General features: G+C 48.4%; 1 long non-coding RNA gene across 1 annotated transcript in view; it reads right to left on the reverse strand.

The window, feature by feature from the left end:
* LOC137625868 (uncharacterized) overlaps positions 1–24,087 on the reverse strand; it is a 469,270-nt gene that overhangs the window by 11,848 nt on the left and 433,335 nt on the right. The window lies entirely within an intron of this gene.

The raw sequence follows: 24,087 nt of genomic DNA on the forward strand, positions 1-24,087 counted from the left end.
GGAGCATGCTCGCCGTTGTCCTGGGTCTAGAGCCGGGAAATCGTGTGGGGCTTTTTTGTCTAAGCCCGATGTTGATCCGCACACGCTTTGTTCCTCGTGTAGGGGTAAAGTGTGTTCTTCTTCGGACATGTGTCCGGAATGTGCTGACTGGAGTGAAGTCCAATAGGTCAAGTTTAGGACCAAAATGAAGAAGACTACGAAGCGGTCTCCTAGGAAGACTAGTATGTCTTCTCCTGAGACTTCTGAGGGTTAGGGATCATGTAGAGTTCCTTCTTCTTCCCCTACTCAGAGTGCGGGACGAGGTAAGTCAGTGAAAGGGAAGAAGTTGGTGCCTCTTCCCCTGGAGGATGATGTTGCAGGGGTTTCAGGTTCTTTTACGGCGAACCAGGCGCCTGTAAGTATATGTAGTGGGGGTCAGCGGGACGTTGCTCTCGTGCAAGGGGAGCGTGTCCCGGCGGAGAACCCCATGTGGAATAAAAATGTGCCTTTTTCTTCCCCAGATTCTTGGGTGGATATCTCCGGCGCTTCGGCAGCGGAGGGTGCCCTGGGTAGAGAAGATTCCCCGCAGGAAGATCCCCTGGGATGGAGTTTGCCGAGGACTCTGGGCAAGTCTCCACTGAGGATGGAGGAGGGCTTATGCGAGTCCTAACCCTTCTTGGATCGTCCGTCGACGCTTCCGGTTCCTTCGTCAGCAGTCCCGGAAGAATTTCTACAGCCATCGACGTCTGGAATCCAACAGTTGTCGAGGAGGGCTCCATCTATTGCAAGGTCTCGGTTCCTTGGTGGGTCAGACTCGTCGGTAGAGGTGTCTTCAGTCTCGTCTGAGGAAGAATGGCGCAGGAGGCGTAGAAGGAAGAGGGAATGGTCCATGAGGAGGAGATCCCTTTCTAGGTCTCCCTCAGTATCGGGAGATAGGGGATGATGATCCCGTTCTCCGCAGAAGAAGAGCAGGAAAGCTGGTTCTCCTTAAGGAAGATGGGTCTTCGTACCCAAGGACAAGCTGAGAGACCTTACTACAGTCTCAAGCTCAATGGTCAAGCTGGTAGGAGACAGTCCTCCTAGAAGGGCCTCCAGTAGCCTCATGATGGCGTCAGCCGCTGACCGTAAGGCCTTGTCTAGCAGGCATAAGTCCCGACCTAGAGTCACTCAACCCGCCCAGCAGAGGGAGTCATCTCCTAGGATGGGCAGCCTCGACGGGTCTGCCCATCGGGATGATAGACAAATACGGGCCCCTCCGTCGAACTATTTCACGGAGGAGCCTGTCCCTTCGTCAAAGTCTTTTAAGGTGACAGAGGCACCCGTCTCTAAAGAGAAGAAGAGCCGAGGGTCCCGTCTGAGCGGAGGTGCCCGTGAGGACCTTTCTCCCCATCGTAGGACAGAGGGCGTGGATGAAGAGGCAGCGCTTTCCATGCAGGACTCTGCTTATAGGAGAGTGATCTCCTTGATAAGGAGTCACAGTAATTTAGTGGAGCCTCTACCGCAAGAGGATGAGGACTGAACCTCCGGCTTTTGGGTGCGCCCGTTCAAAAGAAGGCCTCTTTAGCTCTTCCAGAGGCGAGAGATGTCAGGCTGGGGCGAGCGCATATTGACAAGGTGATAGCCCGCAATGGCGACTCTTCTAAAGGACATAGTGCGGCTAAGCTCTTACAGGGGATGAAGTCCCAGAGTAAGTATTATGCCTTGGAAGGTCGACCTCATGGCGCAAGTAAGATGGAGGACGTCCTGGAGATCTTATGTCAAGGTGCCACGGAAGAGAGGGCCTCTACAGCACCCATTTACTTCTCCCAGACCGAGGCCGTGATGATGGAGATGTCGAAGGACCTGGTTAACGTTGCATCATGGCTGAACTGGTGGGCCACTACCTTGGTGAGTTCGCAGATTCCAACAGAATCGATGGAACCTGCCAAACGAGAGGCCCTGAATGAGTTAGTCGGATCTGGTGGCTGTGCCCTTAAATTCCTCTCGTTTCAGGCCTTGGCTCTTTCAGCGAACTGGGTGCTGAGGAGAAGGGATTCGCTGTTGAAGAATCTCCCGAGGAAAATCTGACAGGGAAGCAAGGGCTCTTCGGAACATCTCAGTTTGGGATGAACAACTGTTCCCGGTTAAGAAAGCTGAAGAAGTAGCGGAGAAGATGTCCAAGAAGAGGGAAGTCATCGTGCCCAAGTCGCATTCTGCGAGACGTCCCGTCTTTAGGAGACCTGTAGCTGAGGCGCCTCTTACTTCTCGTTCGCCTCTGTCTCAAGTAAGAAGAGACCCTTCTTCAGGTCAATGGGCTCAATCGACGAATCCCTCCCGAAGGGGAGCTACTTCAGCTCCTGCCACCTACAGGAGTTCATAGTTGTCCTTTAGGAGAGGCCGATCAGGACGTTCTTCTCGTAGGAGGTAATGTGAGAGGCCCCCCTCCCCTGCCCAAGCCTCAGGTAGGGAGATGCCCCAGATTATTTTGGCAAGCATGGAAGTTCCACGGAGCAGATCCATGGACAGTATCTGTGTTGAAAGAGGGCTACAGGATTCCGTTTCTGGAGGATCCTCCTCTTTTGATTCCAGCAAGCCAAGCGGAATGGTTAGCCCCCAAGGACCCGTTGAAGAGAGCTGCCTTGGACGAAGAAGTCTCCACAATGATGCAGAAGGGAGCTATGAAGACTGTAAAGCTTCTGGGTCCGGGATTCTACAGTCGTCTTTTCTTGGTGGAGAAAGCAACAGGAGGTTGGAGACCAGTGATAGACCTGTCAGCCCTCAACAAATTAATACGAAAGACGAGTTTCAAGATGGACACCCCAAGAACAGTCATGGCGTCCTTGAGGGAGGGGATTTTATGATTTCTATAGACCTCAAGGATGCCTATTTCCAGATTCCAATTCATCCAGCAAGCAGGAAGTTTCTCAGGGTAAAATGGGGTGCCCAGATTATGCAATTCAAGGCCCTGTGCTTTTGACTTTCTACAGCTCCCCAGGTATTCACAAGAATCTTTACGACGATCTCCGTTTGGGCTCACGAACGGGGTATTCGTCTAATTCGGTACCTGGACGATTGGTTACTCCTTTCTTCCTCAAAGGAAATCTTGAATCAACAAGGTGCAAACCTTCTTCAACTATGCAAAAATCTGGGCGTTACCGTCAATCTGGAGAAATCTCATCTCATTCCAACCAACAAAACGACTTACTTGGGGATAGTTCTAGATTCATTGCAGGTCAAGGCATTTCCATCAGTAGACAGGCTAAACAACCTGGAACAAGTACTCTGTCCCTTCCTAGGAGGACAGCCCAGAAGAGCGAAGGATTGGCAGAGGCTAATAGGACATCTGGTGTCCTTAGAGAAGTTGGTTCCACACGGAAGGCAGAACCTCAGGAGCATCGTCGTCGTCGGCGCCCATCGTGTCCGAGTATTGGGTTCTGTCGTTAGCCATCAGCCTCCTATCTGTGGGGTGGGTGCTTATGCCTGATGTGGCTGTTAAGTCCTAGTCTGTGGTGGAAGAGTCGCGGACAGTGTTCACATCGGAGGGTAGGTGGTGGGCGGGGCTGTTCTAATCGCTCTCTCCTTCTTCTCCTCCTAGCCTCCTCATTTTGTCTCCTCCTCTCCTCGAAGTCCACGGTGCCATGGTGTACTGTACTCCTTCAGGTTTTCCTGTCCCTGGCTGTTTCTTCCCATGAGGAAGGTCGATGTCAGTTAGAGCCAGGGTGCGCTTTAGTTGATCTTTATAGCGCATTTTCGGGGCTCCTCGTGGTCTGGTGCCCTGGGTCAGTTCTCCGTAGAATATTTTCTTTGGGAGCCTAGATGGATCCATCCTATGCACGTGTCCTATCCAGCGGAGGCGGTGGTGGATGATGGTGGCCTCCACGCTGAACAGCGAGGCACGTTCTAAGACTTCAATGTTGGTGGTGTGGCTCTCCCAGGGGATTTTCAAGATCTGCCTCAGTTTCATTTGTTGGAAGCGTTCTAGGTTTTTAAGATCGTTACTACTGTATATAGCGTCCAAGTTTCACATGCATACAGGAGCGTGGAGAGGACTACTGCCCTGAACACCATTATTTTGGTGGTCATTGTCAGTGCGTGGTTGTTAAATACGCGGCGGTTGAGTCGGCCAAAGGCGGAGTGGGCTGCCCTGATCCTGTTCTCCACGTCCTTTTTGCTTGTGGGAGCTGATGTTAGGATGCTCCCGAGGTAGGAGAACTGGTCCACCTGTTCTAACGGTTGGTCATTCACTGCGGTATTGAAGTTGGGGAGCATCAGTCCTGGTGGATGTTGGACGAGGGTCTTGGTTTTGTCTGAGTTGACTTGCATCCCAAAACGTTCGTAGGCAGAGTTGTATGCATCAGCTAACGACTGTAGGTCCTCTGCCGTCTGACCTGGGGTGGCATTGTCGTCAGCATATTGCAGTTCTCGCACTGCACACAAGGTGGTCTTGGTTCTGGCGCGGAGTCTAGCGAGGTTGAAAGCGCCTCCATCCATGCGGAAACGTAGGTCGACTGAGGGTGTGTCTGGGGGAATCTCGTTGAGCATTGCTGCGGTGTATAGCGAGAAACACGTCGGGGCCAGAACACAGCCCTGCTTCAGGCCGCCGTTGATGGGGAATGGGTCTGAAAGAGAGTTCTGGTGGCAGACTCTCCCAACCATTCCGTCATGGAGGGCACGCACCAGCTTGACAAAATCGGGTGGGCAGCCATATCTTTTGAGGACAGCCCACATGGCAGGTCGAGGTACTTTGTCGAAGGCCTTTTTCAAATCCCAGAAGATGAACATTATGGGCTGTTGTTGTTCGAGGCTCTTCTCTTGTAGTTGTCGCGCACAGAAGATCATGTCTATGGTCCCGCGGGAAGGTCGAAAGCCGCACTGGGACTCTGGCAGGACGTCTTCTGCGAGAATAAGGAGGCGGTCAAGGAGAATCCGAGCGAAAATCTTACTCGCGATGCTTAGTAGTGATATTCCCCGGTAGTTGTTACAGTTCTCCCTGTCTCCCTTCTTGAAGATGGTAGTGATGTTTGCATCGCGGAAGTCACTGGGGGGGGTCTTGGTCTCCCATATTTTCAGTATAAGGAGCATCAAACGGTTCCTCAAGCCGGGGCCACGGTGAGTGAGGAGCTCCAACGGGATGTTGTCTGGCCCTGGGGCTTTGTCGGGCTTCATGCGCTGCAGGGCCTTGTTGAAGTCATGGATGGAGGGTGGTAGTGCCATCCAGTGACGGACGGGATGCTGCGGGGTCATTCACAGGAGATCGTCTGGGGTGTCTGCTTGGTCATTGAGGAGGTTCTCAAAGTGAGACCTCCACCTGGCCAAGATGCCCTCGCTGTCGGTGATGGTCGTGGCCCCATCCGCGTCTTTCAGGCTGCCCACTGATGACCGTGTGGGACCGAATATTTCTTTTGTTGCTGCATAGAAGCTGCGCAGGTCACGTTGGTCAGCGAAACTCTGTATTTCTGCAGCTTTTCTTTGCCACCAGGTGTTCTGGGCTTCACGGATACCTCTTTGGCAACCAGCTTCAGCCACCTTGTGAGCACATTTGTCAGCTGCTGTTGGTTGGTTTTACAAAGTCAGGCGTGCTTGTCGTTTGGTTTCAATGAGAAGAGAGATGGTAGCATCATTCTCATCAAACCAATCCTGCCGTTTCTTGGTGGTGAAGCCTAGTGTTTCCTCCGCGGCACGGGCCATGGCGTTTCTGAGGGTGGTCCAGTGGTGCTCGACAGTGGCCTGACCCACAGGGTCTGCGAGGTATTGTTCGCAGGCCTCCTTGTAGTTCTGTGCCACCTGTGGGTTGCGGAGCTTACTACAATCAAAGCGTTGGTGTGGTACGCTGTCAGGTGCCCTTCTGGGTGGTCGTAGGGTCGTCACGGAGAGTCGGGAGATGAGGAGTCTGTGGTCTGTCCAGCAGTCGTCCGCTCCGGGAATGTATCGGGTGATGCGGACGTCTCCTCGGTCTCTGGCTCTGGTCAGGACGTAGTCCAGGGTGTGCCAGTGTTTAGACCGTGGGTGTCTCCATGTGGTCTTTTGTCGCTTTGGTAACTGGAAGATGGTGTTGGTTACCACAAGTTGGTGTTCTGCACACAGACCCAGTAGGAGTTGGCCATTGGCGTTGCAATTTCCAATGCCATGGCGGCCGATGATTCCTTCCCACAGGCGATGGTCTTTGCCTACTCGGGCATTAAAGTCGCCAAGCACAACGAGCTTGTCATTGGCGGGCACTGCCTGGATGGTGCGGTCGAGCTGGGTGTAGAAGGCAGCTTTGTTATCATCGGTTGAGGTCATAGTCGGGGCGTAGACAGAGATCAGGGTGAGATGTCTGTCCCGCGTGATGGGGATGCGGACAGTCATCAGGCGCTCACTGATGGCCTTGGGAGCGAGGTTGTGCTGCTGCACTAGCTGGGAACGGATGGCGAAGCCGACACCGTGGATGCGAGGCTCCTCAGGAGCATACAATGGAACTTAAAAGATCAGTGGGATCAAAGAAGTTCCCCAGACAGGATTGTTCAAGTTCTTCCAGAAACCAAACAAGCTATAGAGTGGTGGCAGAATTGTGCAAATACTCTAAAAGGGATGCCTCTGTCCTCTGGCCCTCCAGAACTTCTATTCTTCACGGACGCATCAAAGTAAGGTTGGGGTGCCCATCTTCGGGGGAAAACAGCGAGAGGCAAATGGACAGAAGAAAAGTATCTTCACATAAATATCCTGGAGATGAGAGCGGTTCAGGAAGCCTGCCTACATTTCATTCAAGTTCTGAAAGGAAATTCAGTGGCTCTGATGTCAGACAACGCAACAGTAGTGGCGTATATAAAGAAGGAAGGAGGGTTGAAGTTGAAGGAGTTGTGCGTTCTCGCCCTGCAAGTCCTGAAGTGGGCGGAAAACGAGGAAGTCAGTCTGTCGGTGAGATTCATTCTGGGGAAGAAAAATGTTCTAGCGGACGGCCTCAGCAGAGTAGGACAGGTAGTAGGGACAGAATGGTCCCTTCATCCAGAGGTAGCAAGTTACATCATTCAGATGTGGGGCTCTCCGGTAATGGATCTCTTCGTGACAAGGTTGAATGCACAACTCCCCGTATTCTGTGACAAGGTTGAATGCACAACTCCCCGTATTCTGTTCTCCTGTCCCAGACCCAAAGGCAGCCTTGGAGGACGCCTTTCAACACATGTGGGACAATCTCGACGTGTACGCTTTTCCTCCCTTCGCACTATTAAGACAGGTCCTCAACAGAGTAAGGACAGCCAACAACCTAAAGATGACTTTGGTAGTGCCTTGGTGGCCAGAGAGAGAGTGGTTCGAAGACCTAAAAGGCCTCGCCATTCACCCTCCGTGGCCTCTTCCAGACAGACCGGACCTCCTGAGGCAGCCGCACTTCCAGAGGTTTCACGAAAATTCTCAATCCCTTCATCTTCACGCCTGGAGGTTATCCAGTGTCTGCTGAAAAGACAAGGGTATTCGTCAAAGACAGCTGTGAGAATGTCTCGTTACTTGAGAAAGTCTTCTACAGCAGTCTATCAAGCATAATGGACAACTTTTGTTAAATGGTGTGCTTCAAAGAAGATAGAGCCCTTAGAAGCTTCAGTACCCGACATCGCAGATTTTCTCGTTCACCTCAGGGATGTGTTGGGCATGTCGATTCCAGCTGTTAAGGGAGTTTAAGCAGCCCTTGGACAAGTCTTTCTTTTGAAGGGAATAGATTTGGGTTCTTCCAGACATATTTCCATGCTCATCAAGAGTTTTGAGCAATCATGTCCTCCCTCTTCCCCTAGGGTTCCAAATTGGGATCTGGCTAGAGTTCTAGACATGCTTAGTAAGCCGCCCTTTGAACCCTTAAAAGATATTGTGGACCAAAATCTCATGCTTAAAGCTGTCTTCTTATTAGCGTTGGCTTCAGCTAAGAGAGTGGGTGAACTTCATGGAGTGTCGTATGAAGTAGAACACTCAAGGGGTTGGAAGGATATTTCCTTTAAGTTTGTTCCATCGTTCGTCGCCAAGACCCAGAATCCATCCGTTTGGGATCCTAGGTTTGAGGGTTTTTCTGTCCCAGCAATTCCAAACTCAGGAAATCAAGAAGACTTAAAGTTGTGCCCTGTCAGGGTTATTAGGAAATATCTTTCCGTCCTGGAATTAGGAATCTTTTTGTTTCCACAGGTAGGACTAAAAAGAAAATTTCAAAAAACATTATTTCTTTTTGATTCAAGCTTATTCTAGTGCTGGACTTTGTTTCGGGAAAGCCTAGAGCTCATGACGTTAGAGGTTTAAGCACCTCTCTAGCCTTTGAAAAAAACATGTCTGTTGCTCAGGTACTTAGAGCGGGAACTTAGACGAACTTGGTCTAATCAGTCGACATTCACCGCTCACTACCTCAAGGATTGTACGAGAAAGTCATTAGATGGTTTTTCGATCGGGCCAGTCATCTCAGCGCTCCAACCGATTTAACAGCTCAAGCCCCAGGTTCAATCGCGGATTACAAATTCTCTAGACACAAGCGTTCTTATCTATTATTTCCCCTTATCTTTTTCTCGTACTGTCCATCGTCTGTGAAGGTCTTTACCAGTAGACCGGCACATCAAGTTTTGTTCAAAATTCATCAAGCACATCAAGGAGGTCTGTCAACTGACAGGTGGCTGCAGGACAGTACAGACATACTTATCTGCTGCTTTAAACTGGCTGTTTTAATATTTTTCTTTTATATTGAATAAATGTTCTGGTAGATCATCATGTCTGAGGGATATATGAGATACTGTGAGGGATATATGAGATACTGTAATGATGTTTGGACACAGTTGTTTCCAGATAAACTGTAAATATGTTACAGTCTTCTCTTCAAACTTGCCATTATCCACAATATACTTGTACATGTGGGGGGGATTGTTTATGGTTGTTCATTCCCTTGTGACAACGACAGCAACGAAATGAACACAAAGTTGGTATTCCTTAGACATCACTAGTGTTCCTTTGGAGGAAGGAGGCTTGTTTATATATGAATATAAACTTTCCTCCTTTAATAGGTGTGTGCTCAGACTCTCAGTGAATCTGGATACATTTATTGAAACTTAACGAGGTGGTGGTAGTTATCCACCGAGTTCCCACTTTGGTTTCAGCTACCAGTAAGTACTGCCGGCGTCTTCATCTGGCTTTTTAATGTTTTGCTTTCTTTTAAATAAATATGTTAGTATACTGATGTTTGTGATGGATATTTAGTGGAAAGAAAGTATTTGCAGTTGTTTCCTTAAATTGCGGGTGTGAGACATTAATGTGCAAACCTGCTGATATCCCCATTCTTATTCCTGTTAACTTATTCCCTCACTTGTGTGGCATTGTGACTACAACGTAATCCTAACAAGGTTGGCAATCCTTAGACATTAATGTGTTCTGGAGGAAGAAGGTTTTTCAGTGTCTTCCCAATCATAGAAAGGTGTTACGGATGTAACACTTTGATATGGTGTCCCTTCATAAGAGTTCCTGAAGTCTCTTCCCTCGTGAAAGTTTTGGCTTGCACGACCCGGTAGAAGGCACACTTTGATTGTTCCAACATGAAAACAAACCTTTGTTCTTTACCAGGAGTAACTTGGCATAGGTGGGTGTTCACTGCCATAAAAAAAACGAAGCGAGGTGGAAGCCAATCCTCCGGTAAGGAGGGGGGTTAGCAGGAGAGGCTCCCACTCAGCCCCCCACACCTTCCTTTCCCCACAGGAGATGGATCCTCATCAGCCTTGTCCTTCGTGCTGAGGACACTCCTGCATGGAGGCATCTCCATGGGACGAGTACCGAGAGTGGCCATCCTCACAGTGATAGTGGTTCGATCGCAGGAGGATGTAGTCGTCTAAGAGAGAGACTTCACCCCCAGAGCTCTGTCCGCTCGGCCTCTTCCGGAGTTCGGTCAGAGTAGAGATATGCCCTTGACTCTTGGGCCCCTAGGACACTATTCTTAGCCTGGAAAAGCAAGGCCAGGCCTAGGACACTATTCTTAGCCTGGAAAAGCAAGGCCACCCTGCTCGCAAGGGAAGTCCTACCTTGGTGCACTTCGTAAGCTTTGGCCTTTGTTGGGACTTTCGGGTTCTCCTTCAAAGGACAATGTTAGAGGCATTGAAGTGTAGCACACAGCAGGAACTCCACTGCCCACAAAGGCTGGCTCATGCCCTTCCTCTTCCCACATCAAACGAAGGGATCCCCTTCCTTTTGGCTCCCTGCCCTAAACTTCAGCCTCCACAGTTCCTCTCCCACCTGAGGTTCTGGAGAATGTTCCCTTCGAGATAACAATCTCGCTCGTTCAGCCTTCTTACTGAATGCATACGCTGAGCCCTCTTAGCTGCAGGGTCCCTTCTCAGCACCTGCCGCCCTTGGGGGAGACCCTGGCAGACACCCTCATGTTCTAGCTCTAGCTCTTTGGAGTAAGCAGGGGGATTGCCCCTAAACCCCAGGAGCCCAGTGGGGCACTCCATTATACAATGATGGTGTACAAGATCCCACCAATATGCCCTTCCCTACCATCTGCAAGTCCCTCTCGAGAGGAGCCCGCCATTGTAGGGCGAGTCGACGGTGCCAGTTACCATTCTCCTTCCCCCCTTTCCCAGGCCAGGCCTCAGCCACACCCTTCTCAACGCCCTAAGCCTTTTGAAGATGTGGTCGAGGTGAACGATCAAGATTCCATCTTGCGACCCGCTCGTGACGCGCGCAATGAGCTACAGCGAACATGAAATAGCTCGCACTCCCGAGTGAGTCTTGGCATCTCCCTCCTATCGCACTCAAGGGCAAGCTCCCCAATCCACTCCCTGGGATCCTGAGGTGAAGGCTATGGAAGCCCCTCCCAGGCCTCGTTCCTTAACTGTACCTATTGATGAGAACTACGTCACACCCCTGGCCCAGCCAGGTATGAGCCAGGAGGTGAAGATCCTGATTGGCAATTCGGATTGCTCAGACAATGACCAACTGAGATCCACCAGCCCCAAACCTCCAACCACCAAACCCAGGGGAGTCTGGTTCCACCTTCCTCCAGGTCTTGGCTTGCATCCGTAAAGTCAACGGAATTGCAAAACCTTTTACTCCACTCCAGAGGTTTGGGACACATCCCAAGACCTATTCTGTATTGCTCCCAGACCTAAGTGGTCTAGACTGGAACTCCTTCCGTCTAGACTGGTGGAGGGTTCTCCAAGGAAGCTGGACTCCCAGATTACTGCGAAGAACTCCCTGAGGACTAGCAGCTCTGAGAATATTTCCTCCTCCATTTGTTAGATAACGGAAGAATTAGGATATCTTGAAGGATATCCCTACTCCCCTGCCAGTAGACCCGGCAATGTAGGCCTTGGTTCAAGGTGTCCCTGACAAGTTTGCTTCAGGCAATACCCTAACAATGGAGAGGGTTGCAATGGCAACCCTTCAGACTTATTCCTGGGTGGACCCCTGGTCTGGTACAGTCAGCCACTTGGCAGACAATGTAGATCTGTCCAAGATAGAGAGGAAAAAGTTCTACAAAGACACCATTACAGTCAGGCTTCCTTATTTGGGGGGGGTGTTAAGAAACAGAGACAGAAGTGAGAATCCGTGAATACTTTCTACCCTAGGGTGGGTTAACTCCTAATCTACCAACTCGCTGCCCATTACCACCGCTCGGTCGAATAGCACACTAACCCACTTTACAGACTATTATTATTTTTACTAGGTTTTTATTATAGTGTAAGTATTGTGTTAATAAATGAAGACATTTTAGTGTAGTATTTACACAGTAAGACTATGGTACCCCTAACACGAGTCACTGCCACACTTATACGTACATGTAATAAGTATGGTAACAACAAAACCCTGGTGTTCCCCACTAACAATACTCGCTGATATTGTAGTGTATATTACTGTAATATATGTACAGTACTAGCATACAGTAAAGCTCAATTAGCAAAGTGATCGCTGTTTTCGGCAGGTTGACTCGCACCGTTCAAACACCGTACATGTAGTCTTAACCACATTATTACTGTAAAGTGCAGTATTTTGTATACACTACTGTACAGTACTTAACTTAACAATAACACGCATACAATGAATACATGAATATAATAAAAATTAAAAGAAAAAGTACCAGTATACATGTAACGCCCCTCCTGTTACGTACAAAGTTCTACACAGTAAGTCATAAGCATGATGCATCTCCAACTGTTTGGCACGTCTAGTAGTGTAATGTACATACTGTATCGCACTTTATACTAAAATCATTATAAACACACTGGATATACACAGGTTTTTTACATCACAATGTGAAGCGGGGAGTTGCACACGAGGAGAGACGTTGCGAGACTGAGGCCGAGTCAATGAAAGAGATGGGTGTTGAGCTGTGTGAAGAGGGAAACAGTGCAAAGCATGTCGAGTGCAAGGCATGCAGTCGGTTTGAAATCGGCAGGCCGCAAGAGTACCTATCGCGAAACTGCAAATATGTGATTTTTGTATTCAATAGTTTATGTGATTATGTGTATTGAGAATGACTAAACCCACGAATATCGAGGGCTGACTGTATGTCCGGAGCCAAGGCTTTTGAGTTTCCGACACAATCCTGCCAGCCAGTGGCCCAACTGGGTCCTAAAATCACAAGAAACTATCATCTCTAAGTTCAAGAAGCAGGTGATGATGAGGGAGGTTCTCCTGCCCAACTCCTCTGTTTCCTCTCCATCCTTGTTCCCTGTGGACGAAGTCGAGGCAGTAGCATAGAAATGAAGTTAAGCCACTTTCTTTGCGACCTCCTATGCTTAAGGCTATAGGTGCACCACTCAAGCACACAAGGCCTCTCTTGACTCTTCTCAGCAGAACATGTCTGAGAGTCCTTCCCAACCCAGACAATCTTTCAAGGGAAAGGCCAAGAGCCTCCAGACGAGGACAATGCTCCCCGCTAGAGTGGGCATCCGCCTGCAATACTGCCAGTGGGGGATGCCTGCAACTCTGGTACAGCGTCTGGAGTGTCGAGGAGCTAACATCCAGAACAGTATGTGTCCTTCGGGCAGGTTACGTGGTACCTTTCATCAGCTCTTCCCTTCCCCTGATTCGTCACCCGTCCCTCGCCAAGGGATTGGTGAAGGACATCGCCCTTCAGGTAGAAGTCTTAAAAATGTTAATGAGTAGAATAGTTGTCTGGAGGCTGGAGACCAATTATAGACCTGAATGAGTTTATCCTCCAAACTCCATTGAAGATAGAGACTGCAACCACTGTCAGACAAGCGATCAGACTAGAGAATTCATAACGCTCAACTTGACAGACGTATACTTCCAGATCTTGGTCCATCCCTCCTCTAGGAAGTACCTAAGATTCCGTCTGCTCAACAAGATATAGCAGTTCCAAGTGCTGTGCTTTATCCTGTCAATGGCACCTCAAGTATTCATGAGAGCGTTCAACCTAGTTTCAGCCTGGGCTTACTCGGACGGCATCCGTCTCTGCCCATTTGGATGACTGGTTGATTCTGGAGGACTCGGTGTACTCTACCGAGACATGCTGCTCAAGATTTGCCAAGATCTGAGGATCATTGTAAATCTCGAGAAGTCATCTCTGCGGCACAAATAGGATCTGGTATACAGTAACTGGGAATGTACATCAATACTCGACTGGTAAAGATCTTTCCATCTTTGGGTACAATTGAAAGCTTTAAAGAAGTGGCTCTTCCCTTTTTATTGCGAAGGTCACTGCCAGCCCATCAGTGGCAGTAACCACTGGGGCACACAGCTTCTCTGGAATATCTAGTCCCCAGTGGTTGCCTCAGGATGTGGTCACTTTAGTGGAAACTGAAGAATACCTGGTTCTGATACAACCCAAGCATAGGAAAGACATAGAGTTGGTGGATGCAAGACTCCAACTTTTTTCGAGGTGTCCACTTCTCACTCCCCCCTCCAGACGTGATGCCCGATCATGTGCTTCATCACATGGCCTCTGGGCTATGGTCCAATCCTGACCCTGCTGTTACAAGTCACTTAGTAGGGACAATGAGCAACAACACTACAGGGGCAGATCTCACTTTCAGCTGGATTTATCTAATGCTAGAACATCCTTGTGATAACCTGATGCAAAGACAGATAGTTGGATCCAAATGGTGTCTGGCTCCTCAGATAGTGACCAAAGTCCTGACTTTTTAGAATTTGACTCAAATAAACCTGTTTGCAACATCCCTAAACCACAAACTTTCAAGACTGCTTACCCATTCGGGATCCACAGGCCAGCGTTTCAGGGCGCCTTCCAACATCCAAGGGATGACGTGGATGCTTATGAATTTTCTACATTTTGTCTGAACTAAAGGCTACCCAACAAAGTGAGATCCTTGTCAAACCTAACTGTTGGGGCTTCTCCTGCCCCCTCTAGATCCTTCGACCCCCTCTGGTGGGGCTCCTGCCCCCTCTAGATCCTTCGACCCCCTTTGGTGGGGATCCTCCATCTTTCTCTGGTGGGGCTCACAAAACCTCTTCTAGTGGTACTCTCATAGCCCTTCCAATTAAGACAGGATCGATTAAAGATCTTGAAGAATTCTTACTGCCCGATGTTGAGGATTCTTCATACCAAATTGTAACATTACTTTTTGTTAGACAAAAGAGGCCTCTTCCTTCCCCTTCACCTCCACATTCTCAGTCATAATAGAATTACTAAAAATTAAAATTAAAACTGAAAGGGCAACTGAAGGCCCAGTACGAAAAAAAATGTCTGTACTATCCAGATCAATAAGTACTGAGATTGCAGCTGGCTAGATCTCCCTTTCCAGGTCTTAGATTCCTAAATTATATCATAAAAAACCCCTAAAATCATATTTTGATTATAAAATAAATTTTTGAATATACTTACCCGGTGAATATATAATAGCTGACGTCTCGGACGGCTCGACAGATACCAAAAAAACTCGCGAGCGATCGCCGTGAAGGTTGCGGGTGTGACCACCAGCGCCGACTATCGGCCAGATACCGCATATACTTGTCAAGTTCTCCAGTTCTTCTCAGTCCGCTGGGTCTCTATCGGGGAGGAAGGGAGGGCCTTTAATTTATATATTCACCGGGTAAGTATATTCAAAAATTTATTTTATAATCAAAATATCATTTTTAAATATTAAACTTAGCCGGTGAATATATAATAGCTGATTCACACCCTTGGTGGTGGGTAGAGACCAGTATTAATGCAATAAAGGCGTATATGCTCATGAGTTTTTGACAATTATATCATAACAAAACCCACTTAAATATAGGTACCTGGTAAGGAAGCTGACTCTGACGATTACTCTGCCTTATTAGTCCGCTTTCCTCACGAAGCCCAGCCATCCTCTCAGGATGCTGAAAGACTCCCAGAAGCTGTTATATCCAGGGCGACCACCCATACAACAGGACCTCATCAATACCCTTAATCTGGGCGCTCTCAAGAAACGACATTTGACCACCCGCCAAATCAAACAGGATGCGAAAGACTTCCCAGTCTTCCGTACAACCCAAGACAAGATTAAAAACATTTCAAGAGAAGATTAAAAGGATATTGGGATTAAGGGAATGTAGTGGTAGAACCCTCACCCACTACTGCACTCGCTGCAACGAATGGCCCCAGGGTGTAGCAGTCCTCATAAAGAGTCTGGACGTCTTTTAAGTAAAATGAAGCGAACACCGACTTGCTCCTCCAAAAGGTCGCGTCCATAATACTTCGCAGAGACCTGTTTTGCTTAAAAGCCACCGAAGTTGCTATCGCTCTCACTTCGTGCGTCTTGACCTTAAGTAAACAACGATCTTTCTCGCTTAAATGAGAATGTGCCTCCCGGATTAAAAATCTAATAAAGTACGATAAAGCATTTTTAGACATGGGCAATGAGGGCTTCTTAACGGAGCGCCATAAGGCCTCAGACCCACCTCGTAAAGGTTTAGTACGAGCTAAATAAAACTTAAGAGCTCTAACTGGGCACAGTACTCTTTCAACCTCGTTGCCTACGATTTCTGACAGGCAAGGTATATCAAAAGATTTAGGCCAAGGACTAGAAGGCAGTTCATTCTTGGCCAAAAAACCAAGTTGAAGCGAACATGTGGCTTTATCTGTAGAGAAGCCGATGTTTCTACTAAAGGCATGGATCTGACTGACCCTTTTAGCCGAAGCCAAGCACACCAAAAAAAGCGTCTTTAGGGTGAGATCCTTCAGGGAGGCTGAATGTAATGGCTCAAACCTGTCGGACATCAGGAACCTTAGGACCACATCTAAGTTCCAAGCAGGAGTTGACATACGACGTTCCTTAGAGGTCTCGAAGGACTTAAGGAGATCTTGGAGATCTTTATTATTTGACAGATCCAAGCCTCTATATCTGAAAACAGAAGCCAACATGCTCCTGTAGCCCTTAATAGTGGGAGCAGAGAGGGAGCGAACATTTCTCAGATGCAGGAGAAAGTCTGCAATTTGGGCTACAGAGGTACTGGAAGAGGCAATAAGAGGATGACTTGCACCAATCTCTAAAGACCTCCCACTTCGACTGGTAGACCTTGATAGTAGATGATCTCCTAGCCCTCGCGATCGCTCTGGCTGCCTCCTTCGAGAATCCTCGAGCTCTTGAGAGTCTTTCGATAGTCTGAAGGCAGTCAGACGAAGCGCGGGGAGGCTTTGATGAAGACTCCTTATGTGGGGCTGCCGTAAGAGATCCATCCTTAAAGGTAGACTCCTTGGAACGTCTACCAGCCATTGAAGTACCTCTGTGAACCACTCTCTCGCGGGCCAGAGGGGAGCAACCAACATCAACCTTGTCCCTTCGTGAGAGGCGAACTTTTGCAGAACCCTGTTGATGATCTTGAACGGTGGGAATGCGTACGCGTCCAGGTAAGACCAGTCCAGCAGAAAGGCATCTATGTGGGCCGCCTCTGGATCTGGGACTGGAGAGCAATAGGTCGGGAGCCTTTTGGTCAAAGAGGTCGCAAAGAGGTCTATGGTGGGCTGACCCCAAGTCATCCAAAGACTCTTGCATACGTCCTTGTGGAGGGTCCATTCTGTGGGGATCACCTGACCTCTCCGACTGAGACAGTCCGCCAAGACGTTCAATTTCCCCTTGACGAACCTTGACAACAGGGATCTTGCGATGACGAACAGCGTGTGGGAGTGAGTGCCTCCTTGCTTGGAGATGTACGCCAAGGCTGTGGTGTTGTCCGCATTCACTTCTACCACTTTGTTGCGGAGAAGACTCTCGAAACTCGTCAAGGCCAAGTGAACAGCCAACAGCTCCTTGCAGTTGATGTGAAGGCTCCTCTGATCCGACGTCCAAAGACCCGAACATTCCAGACCGTCCAGAGTCGCTCCCCAACCCAAATCCGACGCGTCTGAGAATAACACGTGGTTTGAGTTCTTGACCGCCAGGGACAGACCCTCTCGAAGACTTATGTTGCTGTCCCACCAGTTCAGGCACGTCTTTACTGGCTCGGAGATCGGGATTGAAACAGCTTCCAAAGTCTTGCTCTTGTCCCAATGGGAGTCTAGATGGAACTGGAGAGGGCGAAGGTGAAGTCTCCCTAGCGAGATAGATTGTTCCAGGGATGACAGAGTCCCTAGGAGGCTCATCCAACTTCTCACTGAGCAACGGTCTTTTCTCAGCATGAGGCGGACTTTGAGCAAGGCTTGATCTATCCTGGTGGCAGACGGAAAAGCCCGAAAAGCTAGACTGCGAATCTCCATCCCCAAATAGAGAATCGTTTGGGAGGGATTTAGTTGAGACTTCTCTAAGTTCACTAACAGTCCCAACTCCTTTGCAAGATCCAACGTCCATTGAAGGTCCTGCAGACAGCGATGACGGGACGACGCTCTGAGTAGCCAGTCGTCCAGGTACAGGGAGGTTCGAATCCCCGATAAATGAAGAAATTTTGACACATTTCTCATGAGCCTCGTAAAAACAAGAGGAGCAGGGCTGAGGCCGAAGCACAGTGCTCGGAATTGGTACACCACATTCCTGTATACAAACCTCAGATACGGTTGAGAATCTGGGTGTATAGGAATGTGGAAGTACGCATCCTGCAGGTCGAGAGAGACCATCCAGTCTCCCTCTCTGACCGCTGCTAGGACGGACTTCGTGGTCTCCATCGTAAATTTTGTTTTGATAACAAAAATGTTGAGCGCACTGACATCCAGCACTGTCCTCCAACCTCCTGTATGCTTTGGGACTAGGAAGAGACGGTTGTAAAATCCCGGTGATTGAAGGTCCGAGACTTTCACCACCGCTCCCTTCTCTAGCAACTGAGACACCTGCAGTTGTAGTGCCTGTCTCCTTGACTCCTCTCAATACCTGGGAGAGAGGTCTAAAGGAACTGTTACCAGAGGAGGTCTCCGTACAAAAGGTATTTTGTACCCCTCCTTGAGCAACAACACAGACTCTCGGTCTGCACCCCTCTTCTCCCAGGCCTGCCAGAAGTTGTTCAGTCTGGCCCCTACCGCTGTCTGAGGATGTGGGCAGTCAGACTCTGCCACGGGAGGACTTGGATCCTCTCCTCTTGCCTCTTTTACTGTCGGCACGAGCGCCTCCCTTACTGGGGGCTCTGCCACGAAAGGGCGGGATAAACCTAGAGGAGCTTCTCCTCACCCTATCTCTCTCCAGCTTACGAGTATATTTGTCATATTCAAGCCAGTCGAATTCCGACAAGACCACGCACTCATCACACCGATCTCCTAATTGGCAGGATTTACCCCGGCAATTAGAACAAACGGTATGTGGGTCGATAGAGGCCTTGGGAAGACGTTTGTTGCAATCCCTCGCACACTTGCGATATTTAGGTTCAGGGATAGAAGGGTCAGCCATATTGAACAATCAGAGAAAATCCAAGTCAAAACCAAAGTCATCAACAATAAACACTAGCCAAAAAAAGGGTTTCAAGAGTTTAATTGAAGAAAAAACACCCGTCACAGCGAAAGCCCATAAACAACCAAAATAAAGTACTTCACCAAAAAGGTCGAAAACTCAAGGTCATCAGCGAGCGGAACCAACTTGTCGACAAGACCGACAGAGAAGAACTGGAGAACTTGACAAGTATATGCGGTATCTGGCCAATAGTCGGCGCTGGTGGTCACACCCGCAACCTTTACGGCGATCACTCGCAAGTTTTTTTGGTATCTGTCGAGCCGTCCGAGACGTCAGCTATTATATATTCACCGGCTAAGTTTAATATTTAAAAATGGCTCTCATGCAATGGCACATCCATGGATTTAATTCAAATAGAGAGAAAGTTCAGATTCTTTTTAAAGAGCATGATATATCTGCAATATATATACAGAAGACTAAATTGGAAGATCATACTCCCAAACTAGGTTATAATTTCTCTTCTTATAGGTCTCCACCCCTGATAGGGACTTGTGCTCAGGGAGGCACAGGCATCATAATCCGCACGTCTGTTGATCACCGAGTTGTTCACCTAAATTATGTTGCAGGCTTGTGCAATCCAAATTTTTACTGACAAATGGATCACAATTTGTTCACTTTACCTTGATTGAACATTAGAAAATATACTTCAGGATGTACATGGTAATCCTCGTTGGCTAGAACTTACTGATTTACAATCCTTAATAAACAAGCTTCCTCAACCCTTAAACTGATGGGGAATTTTTATGCCAAACACACCCTATGGGGAGAACGCCGTTGTGATTGATGGGGTTGATAGTGGAACAACTGCTTGATGTGAGTGACATCACTTCAATGAATGATGGCTCTCCTACAAGACATGTTTATCATAGTTCCGATTCAGCCATAAACCTAACTATTTGTTCATCTTTGAGGTTAGATTATCAATGGGCAGTATACCAGAATGATCATGGTAGTGATCATTGGCCCATTCACCTTTAGTATGTAAAAAAATATACCATCTCCATGTTTACCCAACTGTCCTGTTTTTAGATGTCAACGTATAAATAATCTTTTAGTCAATATGTCCCTTGGGGAAAATTTAGGTGCAAGTGCTCCAGTGATATTTCTTTATGAGTTATAGCTTCATGGTTTTATTGTGATTTTAGATTTTGATTTATAGATTTTAAACATAAAACTTACCCGCTGGTTATATAAGAATGGCTAAAGTCCCTGACGCCCCGGCAAAACTATTCAAAACTCGTGGCTCTCGCAGATATGCCAGGTGTACACTAGCGCCCTGGTGGACTACAGGTAGAACTAATCCAACCAATTCAGATTTTCTCTGCCGGCCATACTGGCCAGAACATTGAAAATTCACTCGCTATTTACATTCAATTGGACGGTTTATTTGGTGATGTACAATGTCTTTTTGTTTAGGGCTTTCGCTTTAGTAATTTCCTTTTCATTTTTTCTTGAAATCTTTGTTATTTTGGGGTTATTTAGTTATTTTGACCTTTGTTATTGTTTAATTCTCTAGCTTCACTTTTCAATATGGCCGACCCCTCCGCTGTATATAGGAAGTGTAGTAAAAGTTGTCACACTCGCCTTCCTAAGGGTTCTGTTGATCAGCATACAATTTGTATTAAATGTAGGGGAAAATCGTGTTCTTTTGGGGATCGGTGTGAAGAATGTTCTTCATTAACTGAAAGTTACTGGGTAGCTTATGAGCATTATACAGTACTCAGAAATTAGAGAGAGATAAGATTAGACGTAGTTCTTCCCGTTCTGTGGATTTACCTGTGTCTGATATCATTAATCCTATTCCTTCCCCCTTAGTGGTAGATCAAGAGCCGAATGAACCTACGATGAGGGAGATGTTGTCCGCGATTCAAGCTCTCGGTGTGAGAGTTGAATCTTTAGCGGCGGATAAAAAGCAAATGATGTCAGAAATTAATTTACTTAAAGGTGGTCGTACTAGTGATCAATTGAGTGTTAAAAGTTTGACAAATGTGTTCAGTGTTGTGGAGAGCGCGCCTGCGCGATCCTGTCGTTCGCCTAGCCTAAGACCTCTGTCAAGCTCCCGGACCCAGGGGAGAAGTTATGTCGAATGGCGAAAGGGAACGAGAGGCTTCATCAATCGCGCAGACGTTCCCTCGAGTGATCCTGCTGCCATAGCTCAGGTCGCTCACCCTCACCATAGAAAGGTGAGGTTAGTGCTGTCCCCTTCTTCAGATAAAGGGTCACGTGACGAGAGGTGGCGTCAAACCTCTAGACCGATTAAGAGGAAAGTTCAGTCAGTAGAACAGTGGCACATTCCCTCTCCGCAACAGCCAGGTTGTAATCATAGGGATACACCTGAGCGTTTTCGGTCCCTTGACAAGTGATCGCCTGCGAAGCGCTCGAATGTGGGTTCTGATAGAGATAAAGTTATTTATTTAGATGCGGAGTTAATACGAAAGTGGTGAACGGTTGGATAGCGATGAAGAGGGCGAATTCGCTGTAGAAAAGGCTGCGCGATTATCACCTCAAGGTGATCCAAAGTGGTCTATGTTGTTGGACATAAAACAGCAGTTCTCGTCGATGATGCAGTCTTATCGACCGGCTGTTGGTAGTGCGGCTGGGCGTCAGTCTTCCGTGGTAGACCCGTTGTCGCACAGGCGGCCTGTTGTCTCTGAGGCTGACGTGATATCGCACAGGCGGTCTCCCAGTTTCACTGCTCAGCGGCAGGTTGAAGTAGATTTGTCTTGACAGAGCCCTGTTTCACAACATCTAGCAAAAGCGCATACAGCCGATCGTCAGTCCAAGCGTGACGATGCTCGCCAAATAGCAGAGCGGGCTGCGAAGCAGGCGCGAGGCGGAGCGCAGCGGCAGCAACAAGCAGAACCTAAGCGGCAGGGTGACGAAGCTCAGCAGTTAATCGATGAAGCCACGGAGCGTCAGCAGCAGGCAGGCACCAAGCGTCAGCGTGACGACTCACGCCAATTGAGTCATGGGATGGCAGAGTGTCAGCACGAGCATCGCGTGAGCGCAGCGGAGCGTCAACGCCAGCTAGATTCTCCCCATAGTAAAACCAATCGTGACAGCAAACGCAAGGCGAGTGGCTGTCAATTGGATGTGAATATGGAACAACGCAAGCGCGCCCATGTCGCCAGTGATGCGCCTGCACAGGAAGGTCAATGTTATGATCAAAACACAGCTCCAATCACTGATTTGTAGGAGGAAAATCCGGATGATGTTCTATCTCAGGAGGAACAATCTCGGAGGGAGAAGAGGAGAAACCACCTCAACATTCGGTGGACTTCAAGAAGCTAACGCTAGTCTTCACGGAATTATTTCCAGACAATTTCCTCCTTCTGAGTTTACCTTCGGTAAAGCAGCAAAGACATCCTTTTATACAAAAATTGGTTCTTTCCCGCTCTTCTAAGAGAGCATTGAAATTAATGGGAGCATGGTTGGATTCAAAGAAAGCTCTGGACAAGACATGCTTTGCATTTCTACCAGCCAAGTTAGCTTCAAAGTTGAGCGTTTGGTATGAGACAGGGGAAATCTTGGGTTTGGGAGTTCCGGTGTCCGTGCAGTGAGACTTCTCAAACCTGGTGGACTCTTCCCGTCGCCTGGCAATGAGGAAGACTAAAGTGTGGTGGTCAGTGTCGGAGTTTGACCATCTCTTGAAAGGATTGTTCAGGGCCTTTGAGGTGTTTAATTTGCTTGACTGGTCATTGGGAGCCTTAAGCAGAAAAGTAACCGAAATGAAGGACACAGATACGAGTAATCTTGTCCAGCTTCTGTCCTGTATGGACAAGGCAATTAGAGATGGCTCTAACGAGCTGGCTGCTCTGTTTACTGCGGATATTGTGAAGAACAGAGCAACTTGGTGTTCCTTCCTCTCTGCGGGGGTCACTCCATGTCAGAGATCGGAGTTGCTTTTTGCGCCCATGTCTTCGGCTCTTTTTCCGCAGGACTTAGTGAAGGAAGTGGCCATAAATTTGACTTAGAAGGCTACTCATGATTTGGTTGCCAAAGCAGCCAGTAAGGTTTTGCCTACGTCCTTCTCTTCTCGTAGAACAAAGGAGGGGACATCATATTCTCATTCTGCTCAGCCCTTTCGGGGCAAGCCTGCAGGGAGAAGTAATTTCAAATCGGAGGCAAAGAAGTCCAAGAAAAGAGGAGCCAAGCCCAGTCGAGGCAGGGTCTGACTGCTCTCCCCTTCAAGCAGCAGTGGGAGCCAGGCTAAACTACTTCTGGCAGGCCTGGGAGAAGAAGGGAGCGGACCCTTGGTCCGTACGTCTTCTAAAAGAAGGATACAAGATTCCGTTCTTATCAAAACCTCCTTTAGCAGCAGATCCTGTGGATCTTTCGCCCAAGTACAAGAGAGAACCGAAGAGGCAAACCATGCAGCTTTAGGTGTCGCTTTTGCTGGAAAAGAGAGCGATAGAGGGGGTGCGGGACTTGGAGTTTCCGGGGTTTTACAACCGCTTATTTCTGGTCCCCAAGAGTTCAGGGGAATGGAGACCAGTTCTGGATGTAAGCGCCATCAACTGCTACATCCAGAACTCGAAATTCACCATGGAGACTCAGAAGACCGTTCTGGCAGCTGTGAGGAAAGGCGACTGGATGGTATCACTGGACCTCCAGGATGCTTATTTCCATGTTCCGATACATCCAAGCTGCAGGCATTACCTGAGGTTCGTATACGGGAAGGAAGTCTTCCAGTTTCGAGCCCTATGTTTCGGCCTCTGCACAGCTCTTCTGATTTTTACGAAACTAATGATGAATGTGGCGAGCATGCTGCACTCGAGAGGCATCAGAGCCTCCCTGTACTTGAACGATTGGCTTATAAGAGCTCCCTCAGCCGATCGCTGTTTGAAGGACCTTCAGTTGACTTTAGATTTGAATAAAGAATTGGGACTCCTAGTGAGCACAAAGAAGTCACAGCTGACTCCATCCCAGAGGATCCTTTATTTGGGGATGGGGATGGAGATTCAGAGTCATTATTTTCGGGCTTTTCCGTCGCCTGCACGAGTTCAGTCAGCACTTCTAAGGCTGGAGGCCTTTATGAAGAAGAAAGTCACTTCAGTAAGATGAGTCTTCTGGGAACCCTCTCGTCTCTAGAGAAGTTTGTATCCCTGGGGAGACTGCACCTACGTCCCCTTCAATTTTACCTCAATGCTCATAGGAAGAGGGGAGACAGTCTCGACAGGGAGAGTATTCCAATTACGAGTACGATCAAAGCACACCTTCGATGGTGGAATACCGCTCACATCCTCAACGAGGGCCTCTCGTTGGAGCAGAGGAACCCAGACCTCGTGTTGTTTTCAGACGCCTCAAATTCGGGGTGGGGAGC

The sequence above is a fragment of the Palaemon carinicauda genome, chromosome 33 (assembly GCF_036898095.1).
Source record: "Palaemon carinicauda isolate YSFRI2023 chromosome 33, ASM3689809v2, whole genome shotgun sequence".
Lineage (NCBI taxonomy): Eukaryota > Metazoa > Arthropoda > Malacostraca > Decapoda > Palaemonidae > Palaemon > Palaemon carinicauda.